Below are 10000 nucleotides of genomic sequence, written 5' to 3'. Positions count from 1 at the left end.
GGCGATAAATGTTTGTTTAGAAAGTTAAAGATTAACTCACTCAGTACGGCCAGTCCTCTCTTCTCCTCTACACAGACCCTTCGGATGTCCAGTGGGTGTCTGAATGACCCAACCTTTAGCTTCCGTCGTCAGAATTGTGGTATTCTTTGTCAACATTCACGTCTTTAGTATAAGAGCCTTCCGCTTGCAATATTTTGATGATGGTAATTAGGGTGAAACGCTGTTAACGTCGTCTCTTTCGCCGTTCGTATGGAGAGAGTTAAAGGCTCCAAAGGCTTTCACGGCCATCGGGGCAGTGTGTACATACCCACGGTGTCCAGGGCTCGGCATAGGCAGGCGGGGCCCAGTCCTCTCCTTCCGCCGTTTTAACCTTCCCTCAACAGAAGCCAGGTAGCCATCCACACCTGGCTGGAGTGAGGAAAATCGGGATGAAGTGCTTTTCCCAAAGATTGCAATTGGAATGAACTTCCTCTTTCGCTTCGTCAAGTCTCCACACTAAGCTCTTTCAAGTCTAGCCTTAAAAAACCCACCTCTTCCCAAAATAGCCTCCCTTGCCTGCCTCTTCCTTGTCTTCAGTTTCTCCAGTTTTAGAGTTATGCGTGCGTGAGAATGACTGGTGGGAAAGCGCTTAGATTTGTCTATGCACAAGATTCAGTGCTATATAAATACCATTATTATTATTATTATGATTATTAAAGACATAACACCATGCCGAAACGAAGCTACGAACCCTGACCTTTTGTAACCACTGGATCAGAAGTTGAACGCCTGAACGATTCTGTTACGGCTCCTCGAAATGCATATCGATCTTTGCAAATCTAGAGTTCGGTTTAAAAAAAAAAAAAAAAAAACCGTAAAAAAGCGTAAAAGATAAAAGCTGAATTGTATTCTATCTTGGTCAGTTGTCAAGTATGCAAGCACACTGACGCAGAAGGAGTATTGCGTGTGTGATACCAACCATATCCTTTGATCTACAAAGAGATGTATCCCTCCACTGGATGACCATATAATGACGTGTGGTCGATCAAATAACGATGTTCAACTGGACAGGAGTGGCGAGAAAAAGAAAAAAAAAAGGAGTGGTGTGGGGTGGGAGGTGTGGCAGGTGAATGCCCTCTTGTTACCATATTCATAATGTTGTTCTTCTTTTCTTACCACCCCATCGTCTGCACCCTCCCTCCTCTCCCCCAATAACAGATACACCTGGGTTCACCTGCTTCAGTCTCAGCGCAGTTAGGTCGCCGGCATGCCACTAGCAGAGGAGACCCCGCACTTCTGCTGAGTCACTTCGGCGGAGTTTAGTTTTGATTTGCTTCCAATGACTGGAAAATAAAGTTACCTTTAACTCACTCAGTACGGCCAGTCCTCTCTTCTCCTCTACACAGACCCCTCGGATGTCCAGTGGGTGTCTGAATGACCCAACCTTTAGCTTCCGTCGTCAGAATTGTGGTATTCTTTGTCAACATTCACCTCTTCAGTATAAGAGCCTTCCGCTTGCAATATTTTGATGATGGTAACTGGGGTGAAACGCTGTTAACGTCGTCTCTTTCGCCGTTCGTATGGAGAGAGTTGATAAATTCGGGCGATTGAAAGCAGAGTCAAAGGGGAGGGGGGAAGGAGGAGTGTAGGGTGTGTGTGTGGGGAAGAAAGGGGCGGGGAAGTTAAATTAAGTTCAGATTCTCAAGGAGGCGTCGCTGCGTTCGGACAATCCATATACGCTACTCCACATGCCTGACCAGCAGTGTAACCTAACGCACTTGGTCAGGGCTTCAGAGGAAAATAGAATTAGACAAAAATGAAACATGAAAATGAATAAGATGATCTACATAAACAAACACATGGCTGACATTTAATGAATGATTTGAAAAAAAGTATTCAATGAAAACAGGTATGAAATTAAAATGAAATATAATAGTAACGCGTCCGCCCAGAAACTGAGCACGCTGGTTCGAATCACGGCTCAGTCGCCGATATTTTCTTCCCCTCCACTAGACCTTGAATGATGGTCTGGACGCTAGTCATTCGGATCAGACGATAAACTGAGGTCCTGTGTGCAGCATGCACTTAGCGCACGTAAAAGAACCCACGGCAACAAAAGGGTTGTTCCTGGAAAAATTCTGTAGAAAAACCCACTTCGATAGGAAAAACAAATAAAACTGCACGCAGGAAAAAATACAAAAAAAAAAAAAAAAAAAAAGGTGGCGTTGTAGTGTAGCGACGCGCTTTCCCTTGGGACAGCAGCCCGAATTTCACACAGAGAAAATATGTTGTGATAAAAAGAAATACAAATACAAACTGTTGATCTATCAATGAGCCTGGATAAACATAACACACACACACACACACACACACACACACACACACACACACACACACACACACACACACACACACACACACACACACACATTCCAAGTCCCCCATACACAGCCCCAACCGGGTTCGTCTGTCGCAGTCCCAGTGGCGGCAGTCCACAGGGAACCATCGATATTAAATCGCCAGGAGGTCACACACCAGAGGAGACCCTGCACTGCTGCTGCTGAGTCACTTCGGTGGTGTTCGGTAGTGCCCTTTTCCGATTTAACGTACTTAGGACACCACCTACTAAGCCCCCCCCCCCTACTGCGTTTGAACCATCGCACCACCATCCTACTGTGGGCAAAGTGGACAGACCAAAAAAAAAAAAAAAAAAAGAAGTAATAATAAAGATTTCATCTCAACAACACGAGTAGGCGGAGGAGAATCGACCTCTGTGGGATGACTCACCACAAATTACCACAGCCTCTCCCTCCTCCTCTGGGCCTGGGCCAAGACCAATGAAACACGCGGGCTTCGTCCATTACATCCGTCCACATTGCAGGGCGGTCATTAAAATCGCCAGCAACACCAGCTGCTGTGTGTCCTCGCTAATTAATTAGTGGTGGGACTGTGGGACAGTGGCCAAGAGCTAGTGTTGATTGTTTCTCCAAAATGTCCACCATCACACCACCCGCACCCTATCTCCAAAAAGCCCCCCCCCCCCCCCCCCCCCCCCCAGCCCCCGCCCCACACACACATACACACACACCCGAGTCTCCCCTTCCCGCCCAACTAAAAAATAAACACCCAAAACCAAACAAACAACAACAACAAAAACACCCAAAACCAAACAAACAACAACAAAAAAAACACCCAAAACCAAACAAACAACAACAAAAAAACACCCAAAACCAAACAAACAACAAAAAATAAACACCCAAAACCAAACAAACAACAACAAAAAAACACCCAAAACCAAAGAAACAACAACAAAAATCCCACCCAACAACAAAAACAACAACAACAGAAAACAAACAAACAACCTCCCCCCCCCCCCCCCAACCAAAACCAAAATAAACGAACACTGAGTTTTCTCGACAAACAAAGAGCAAGCATCACTCTGAGTCGATTTATGTGCAAATTCTTCTTGTAAATACCCCTTGTTTACATTCACTTTTAGCATAATAAGCGATGGACAAGAATGTGTTGCTTAATTAACGGATGCCCTATTGTGGCTGTTGTTGTTGTTGTTGTTGTTGTTGTTGTTGTTGTTGTTTCTCTCCAAAAATATGAAACATGTTTTGCAACTGAACAGTTACGACGACATTTATACGTGGTTGTGAACATAATATAACTTTTTTTCTTCTTCTTTTTTTTTTTTTTTTTTTTTTTTTTTTTTAGTAGCATGAAATATGCAATATCTATATACCCCCACGATATTTCCTGACATAGACATGTCTTCTCTTCTCTTTTCTTTACTTGATACCGTGCTAAGTGTGTTTCGTGACAAGTCTCCGATAAAATTCCACCAGTTTTTCTGGAAAAAACAAAACAAAAAAACAATTGTACAAGAAACACTTCTTTATATATATATATATATATATATATATATATATATATATATATATATATATTTAAAAAAAAAATCTCCTCTACATATGTTTCTTTTCGATAGAAGTCTATCTGTTGCGAGGGAAAATATGTTTTGCCTATTGCAAGTCTTGTTAATGTGTTGATGTCCATAATTTGCTTGTTTGTTTTTGTTTGGGTAGCTTTTTTTTTGCTTGCTATACATATATACATACATACATTTGAAAGGATATTTTCTTTATACATAACTCGTTTCTATGATTCATGCTAAAGAAGCGTGTCTATTTTATTTCAGAGCCCCCATTCGGTTGGTGAAATAAAACCATCGCTATGTCTTGCCCTGCCTTGCTCTGCCTTGCTTTTTAATTGTTGTTTTTTTTAGTTGTTGTTTTATGCGTTTATGTTTGTAAGTGTGTGGCTTGTATTTGTGTCTGCCGTTTGTGTGTGTGTGTGTGTGTGTGTCCCTCATGCGTGAGCGCACGCGTGTATGTGTATGTGTGCGTGTGTATGTGTGTGCGTGTGCGTGCATAAGTGCGTGTGTGTCATCTGGGCCAACAGCAACATTGGAACGGATTCTGGGGTCTTTTTGCTGATGTCCGCAATATCATGAGCTGTTTGTTCATACGTAGCATCAACTGACGGCTTTCAATCTTTTTTTCTGACCCTGCTGTGGTCATTTTCAAGGCTGTCGGACTGGCGATGAATTTCGCGCTGGTTTTTTTGCAATATTTACCGTTACCTTTCCGTTTCTCTGTCTATATATCCCTCTCTCTAAATTACAAAACCGATTAAACGTCTTGAAACAGGAAGCAGGTGAGTTGTATTTGTTAATTTAGAGAATAAAAGTGATAACGTAAGTATACTGTTTGGTTGTGTGTTTTTTGTTGGTTTTTTTGTTGGGGTTTTTTGTGTGTTTTTTGGGGGGGTGGGGGAGGGGGTTGGGGGGGGGGGGGGGTTGTTGTTGTTGTTGTCTTTTCTTTTTTTTTTGTTCTTAAAGGGATGACTAATTTCTGCTCCTGAAAAAAATGGTGGTGAAAAAGTTAAAGTTACAAAGGTCTACAATATTTTGGTACAATTTTCAGCACAACACTAAGTCTTCATGTTGCGTGCACATAACTATGCAGAAAGGTGAATAAATCGTGACTTAGATTTTTTTAGAGCTATGAAGGTCACCTTCCCGAGATAAGGCTGAAATTATAGGTCAGGATGTCAGCCACTGTTTATTGGTTTGTTCATATTGTATCATATCTTATCATATCATATCATATCATATCAAGTGTCACTGCTTTTAGGCTTTATCAGCCTGAACAATTAGAACCTTTTTAATCGTTTTATTTTTTTTTAATACTTTATGTAAGAGTGCGCAAGTACTAATGTTATTTGTATTTGTATTTCTTTTTATCACAACAGATTTCTCTGTGTGAAATTCGGGCTGCTCTCCCCATGGAGAGCGCGTTGCTATACTACAGCGCCACCCATTTTTCTGTATTTTTTCCTGTGTGCAGTTTTGTTTTTTCCTATTGAAGTGGATTTTTCTACTTCATTTTGCCAGGAACAACCCTTTTGTTGCCGTGGGTTCTTTTATGTGCGCTAAGTGCATGCTGCACACGGGACCTCGGTTTATCGTCTCAACCGAATGACTAGCGTCCAGACCACCACTCAAGGTCTAGTGGAGGGGGAGAAAATTTCGGGGGCTGTGCCGTGATTCGAACCAGCGCGCTCATATTCTCTCGCTTCCTAGGCGGACGCGTTACCTCTAGGCCATCACTCCACTGGCTTCCAATGGATAAATTAACTTGGAATCCATAATCCTTCCAGTGTCTGTCAATTAATTCTTAAGACTGTTGAGTGTTCCTGCAGTGACAATGTTACTGGGCAGATTATTCCAGAAGTGAACAACCCTGTTAGTAAAAAAAAAGTGTGAGAAAAGGTTTGATTTGGTGAATATCTTCATTAGTTTTAGTGGGTGTCCCCTGCTATGAGTACTGTCCTTTAGAGTGAAAAAGGTTTTGTGTAGTGCTCTTATCATAATGTCCATGTAGAATCTAATATGTCTCAATCATATCACCCCTTAATTAACCTGCGATATTCCAGGCTTGGGAGTTTCAAACTAGTTAGTTTCTCTTCATAGGACATACTACCTATCCATATAATAAGAAGAGAATAAGAATAAGAATAACTTTATTATCTCCGACTGGAGAAATTTGGTCAGGTGCATTATCACAACATAGACAAGTAAACAACATGGGGAACATAAATGTAAAAGTCAACAACAGCTTTTACGAATATTACGAAGACACAAATGTAAAAAAAAATATCACATACACCGTTTCATACATACATCCACTCTGCAGGTAACAACTGGTATTCTTAATGTAAAAACAGCAAGAATTAAGAAACATTATTTTGAATATAATTATAAGCATAGCCTACTATATTGCACATTGATTATAATAGACAGATAAGATTAGAATAGAGATAAATTGCGGAAAACCACAACCACATAATCAGCACACGCCCACATCCACACACACCCCACCCACTCAACACACGCGGTTTACTTGATTAAACAAGAGTAATAAGCATATGTTCTCAAATAAAAGCATTTCACATATTCGCTTTTAAAACATTGCAATTAATTATTACATCGTAATTATTATCAGAAATATATTTAGAATGTTGTTGTTGCCTTTTTCATCTGGACCTCCCCCCTGAATTGCATTACCTTTGTTAACCAAAAACCAATACAGCTGTTGAAAGCTTACAAAGTCCATCAATTGCACTTTAAATTCTTGCCAGTATTGTCTCAGCAGTCACAGACGTGAAATTATGTATGCATGCATAGGGAATTCTGCTGCACAGCAATAGAAAGTACAAGGAAATTAAAAAAAAAAAAAAAAGAAAGATTGATAATGTTGAAAAATGTGTTTCACAGAGAACAGAGTAGGTGTCGTTTGCTCCAGAAGACAAAAAAGACTGTGAACGATCAATTGTGTGTCGTCTGGCCTCGCTTTTTTTTTCTTTTTTTTTTTTCTTTTTTTTTCTTGCTGCATCTGTTTTGAACTCTACAACCAATCCTTCACTCGCTGTCTCTCTGATTGTGTCTGTTTGTGTCTCTCTGTCTCTCTGTCTCTCTCTCTCTTTCTGTTTGTCTCTATCTTGCTCTCTCTCTCTCTCTCTCTCTCTCTCTTTCTGTTTGTCTGTCTCGATCTTGCTCTCTCTCTCTCTCTTTCTGTTTGTATGTCTCGATCTTGCTCTCTCTCTCTCTCTCTCTCTCTCTCTCTCTCTCTCTCTCTCTCTCTCTCTCTCTTTCTGTTTGTCTCGACCTTGCTCTCTCTCTCTCACTCTCATTCCTCTCTCTCTTTCTCTCTCTTTTTTCATTTCTCTTTCTCTCCCGCTCTCTCACTCTTTCTCTTTCTATCTTTTCCCCCCTCTCTCCTTCTCTCTCTCTCTTTTTCTCTTTCTTCGTCTCTCTTTCTCTCTCCCCCGCTCTCCCTCTTTCTCTTTCTATCTCCCTTTCCCTCTCTTTCTCCCCCTCTCTCTCTTTCTCTTTCTTGCTCTCTGTCCCTCGCTCTCTCTCTATGTCTCCCTCTCTATCTCTGTCTCCATCTCTTTCTCTCTGCTTCTGTCTCCATCTCTCGCTCTCTGTCTCTCTGTCTCTGTCTCTCATTCTCTCTCTCTCTCCCCTCTCTCTGTATCTCTTTTTCTCTCTTCCTGTCTCTCTCTGTGTCTCTGTCTCCCGCTGTCTCCCTCTGTCTGTCTGTCTGTCTCTCTGTCTCTCTCTCTGTGTCGGTGTGGCAATGGGATAGCAGTAGCAGTGGGGTAGCAGTTCTAGTGGCAGTGGGGTAGCAGTTCTAGTGGCAGTGGGGTATCTGTGGCAGTGGGGTAGCAGTTCTAGTGGCAGTGGGGTATCTGTGGCAGTGGGGTAGCAGTTCTAGTGGCAGTGGGGTAGCAGTTCTAGTGGCAGTGGGGTAGCAGTGACAGTGGGGTAGCAGTTCTAGTGGCAGTGGGGTAGCAGTTCTAGTGGCAGTGGGGTAGCAGTTCTAGTGGCAGTGGGGTAGCAGTTCTAGTGGCAGTGTGGTAGCAGTTCTAGTGGCAGTGGGGTAGCAGTTCTAGTGGCAGTGGGGTAGCAGTTCTAGTGGCAGTGGGGTAGCAGTGGCAGTGGGGTAGCAGTTCTAGTGGCAGTGGGGTAGCAGTGGCAGTGGGGTAGCAGTTCTAGTGGCAGTGGGGTAGCAGTGGCAGTGGGGTAGCAGTTCTAGTGGCAGTGGGGTAGCAGTTCTAGTTACAGCGGGGTAGCAGTGGCAGTGTGGTAGCAGTTCTTGTGGCAGTGGGGTAGCAGTGGCAGTGGGGTAGCAGTTCGTGTGGCAGTGGGGTAGCAGTGGCAGTGGGGTAGCAGTTCGTGTGGCAGTGGGGTAGCAGTTCTTGTGGCAGTGGGGTAGCAGTGGCAGTGGGGTAGCAGTTCTTGTGGCAGTGGGGTAGCAGTGGCAGTGGGGTAGCAGTTCGTGTGGCAGTGGGGTAGCAGTGGCAGTGGGGTAGCAGTTCGTGTGGCAGTGGGGTAGCAGTTCGTGTGGCAGTGGGGTAGCAGTGGCAGTGTGGTAGCAGTTCGTGTGGCAGTGGGGTAGCAGTGGCAGTGCGGTAGCAGTTCTAGTTGCAATGGGGTAGCAGTGGCAGTGTGGTAGCAGTTCTAGGGGCAGTGGGGTACAGTCCAGTAGCAGTGGGGTAGCAGTTCTTGTGGCAGTGGGGTAGCAGTGGCAGTGGGGTAGCAGTTCTAGTGGCAGTGGGGTAGCAGTGGCAGCCGGGTAGCAGTGGCAGTGAGGTAGCTGTGGCAATTGGGCAGCAGTTCTATTGGCAGTGGGGTAGCAGTGGCAGTGGGGTAGCAGTGGCAGTGGGGTAGCAGTTCTAGTGGCAGTGGGGTAGCAGTGGCAGTGGGGTAGCAGTGGCAGTGGGGTAGCAGTTCTAGTGGCAGTGGGGTAGCAGTGGCAGTGGGGTAGCAGTTCTAGTGGTAGTGGGGTAGCAGTTCTAATGGCAGTGGGGTAGCAGTTCTATTGGCAGTGGGGTAGCAGTGGCAGTGGGGTAGCAGTGGCAGTGGGGTAGCAGTGACAGTGGGGTAGCAGTGGCAGTGGGATAGCAGTTCTAGTGGCAGTGGTGTAGCAGTGACAGTGTGGTAGCAGTGACAGTGGGGTAGCAGTGGCAGTGGGGTAGCAGTTCTAGTGACAGTGTGGTAGCAGTGACAGTGGGTAGCAGTGGCAGTGGGGTAGCAGTGGCAGTGGGGTAGCAGTTCTAGTGACAGTGTGGTAGCAGTGGCAGTGGGTAGCAGTGGCAGTGGGGTAGCTGTGGCAGCGGGGTAGCAGTGGCAGCGGGGTAGCAGTGGCAGTGGGGTAGCAGTGGCAGTGGGGTAGCAGTGGCAGCGGGGTAGCAGTGGCAGCGGGGTAGCAGTGGCAGTGGGGTAGCTGTGGCAGTGGGGTAGCAGTGGCAGTGGGGTAGCAGTGGCAGTGGGGTAGCAGTGGCAGTGGGGTAGCAGTGGCAGTGGGGTAGCAGTGGCAGTGGGGTAGCAGTGGCAGTGGGGTAGCAGTTCTAGTGGCAGTGGGGTAGCAGTGGCAGTGGGGTAGCAGTTCTAGTGGCAGTGGGGTAGCAGTGGCAGTGGGGTAGCAGTGGCAGTGGGGTAGCAGTGACAGTGGGGTAGCAGTGGCAGTGGGGTAGCAGTGGCAGTGGGGTACCTTTATTCCTCTCTCTTTCTCTTTCTCTCTGTCCCTCTCTCTTTCTCAAGCTCTCTGTATTTTTCTCTTGCTCTGTCTTTCTCTCTCTGTCTCTGTCTCTCTGTCTCTGTGTCTGCCTCCGTCTCTGTCTCTCTATCCCCTCCACCCCCCTGCGCTCTCTCTGTCTCTGTCTCTGTCTGTCTCTGTCTCTCTCTCTCCTGTCTGTCGATCCAGCCAGACTCACCCACACACAGCCTCCAGCTCTGAGGCAGCCATTGCTGACGGTTGATCCATCTTCCATTCTGTGTCCCAGCTGCCTGGGTTATCAGTATCAGTATCAGTATCAGTATCAGCAGGTCAAGGAGGCGTCACTGCGTTCGGTCAAATCCATATACGCTGCACCACATCTGCCAAGC

This window comes from Babylonia areolata, chromosome 16 (genome assembly GCF_041734735.1).
Source record: "Babylonia areolata isolate BAREFJ2019XMU chromosome 16, ASM4173473v1, whole genome shotgun sequence".
NCBI lineage: Eukaryota > Metazoa > Mollusca > Gastropoda > Neogastropoda > Buccinidae > Babylonia > Babylonia areolata.
Note: the sequence above shows the minus strand (reverse complement) of the source record.